Raw genomic sequence first — 2,097 nt, forward strand, 5'->3', positions numbered from 1 at the left:
ATGCTCCAATTTAAAAAAAAAAAAAAATGAGCAGAGGACATGGACGGAAACTTCACCAAAGAATACATTTAAGCAGCTTACAAACATAAGAAGAAATGACCAAGATCACTGGCCACTAGAGATTCAAATCAAAAGAAAAATGAGATATCATCTCACCCCAACATTAATAGCAAAGTTGAAAAAGCAGAATAACAGTAAGTATTGGCTAAGGTGTGGAGATGTTATGTGGAACCCTCATACTGGAGGTTGGACTATAAAATGCTGAAACTACTATGAAAAACAGAATGGTTCTTTCTCAAAAACATGGAAATAGAAATACCACATGGCACAGAAATTCCTATACTTGATATGTGTCTTAGAATTATAAGAGCCATGACACAAATAGACATATGCATACCCATGTTCACAATAGCACTATTCACAGGGCAATAAGATACAAGTTATGTAAATGTCCATCATAGAAGAATGACTAAATGAACTTTGGTACTTAGACAATGGAATACTAGGCATTGTTAAATAACAATAATCTGTGAAACACCTCATGACATGAATGAACCTGTAGGACATTATGCTGAATAAAATAAGTCAATCATGAAAGGAAAAAATATTAAATGAAACCACAAATGTAAAAAGTCCAGGAAAGGTTTTCACACTAAAAAAAACCTTCTTTGATGGTCAGCAAAGATATGAGGGAAGTAGAGGGTAAGCATCAAGAGCAAACAAGAAGAAAGAAAAAGGTTATTAAGAAGGCAAGAAAGAAAAGACCAAAATGGATGTCAGAAGAGACTCTGAAACTTGCTTTCCAGCACAGAGATGCTAAAGCAAATGGAAGAACTGAAGAGGTACAAGGATCCTTTGGGCAAAATATTGCATGATGTAAAAAGCAGTAAAAGAAGGTGGAAAGAACATACAGTATCACTGTACAAAAAAGAAATGGTTGGTGTTCAACCATTTCAAGAGGTAACATATGAACAAAAGCCAATGGCACTAAAGGAAGAAGTCGAAGCAATACTGAAGGCATTGGCAAAGAACAAGATTACAGGAACTGATGGATTACGAATTGAAATATTTCAAACTGAGGCAGCACTGAAGGATTTCACTCAACTATGCCAAGAAATTTGGATGACAGCTACGTGACCAACAGATTGGAAGAGATCCATATTTATCTACATTCTAAAGAGAGGAGACACAACTGAATGTGGAAATCATCATATAATATCATTAATATCACATACAAGTGCAATTTTACTGATGGATAATTTAAAAACGGATGCAACTGTACACTGACAGGGAACTGTCAGAGGTTCAAGCCAGATTCAAATGAGAACATGGGACAACAAATATCATTACTGATGTCAAATGGATCATGGCTGACTGCAGAGGATATTGGAAAGATGCTTTATCTTTTCATTATTAACTGTCCAAAGACTTTAAACTGTGTAGATCATGAAATTGCAGAGTATGAGTATTCCAGAACATTTAAGTGTGCTTATGAAGAGCCTGTACATAGACCAAGAGGAAGATCAGAGAGAACAGAGGGACACTGTATGGTTTAAAATCAAGAAAGGCATGTGCCAGGGTTGTATTCTTTCACCACACTCATTAAATCAGTATGCTGAGCAAATGATCCGATAAATTGGATTATATAAAGATTAACATATCGTCAACATTGGAAGAAGACTCATTAACAGCCTGTGTTATGCAAAAATCCTCACCACTGGACAAATAAATAACATCATGATAAATGGAGAAAAGATAGAAAGTTGTTAAAGGTTTCATTTTGCTTGGATCAATCATCAACCCTCATGGAAGCAGCAGTCAAGAAATCAAAGGATGTATTGCAATAGGCAAATCTGCTTCACAAGACCTATTTCAAGTTTACAAGAAGAAACATGTCAGTTTGAGGACTAATATGTGCTTGACCCAACCATGGTATTTAAAATAAACTCTGTTATTGTTTTTAGGTGCCATTGAGTCAGTCCCAACTCATAGCGATCCTATGCACAAAAGAATGAAATATTGCCCAATTCTGGGCCACCTCACAATTGTTGCCACGCTTGAGCCCATTAATACTGCCACTTTGCCAATCCATCTAGC

This window comes from Chrysochloris asiatica, unplaced genomic scaffold (genome assembly GCF_000296735.1).
Source record: "Chrysochloris asiatica unplaced genomic scaffold, ChrAsi1.0 scaffold00082, whole genome shotgun sequence".
Lineage (NCBI taxonomy): Eukaryota > Metazoa > Chordata > Mammalia > Afrosoricida > Chrysochloridae > Chrysochloris > Chrysochloris asiatica.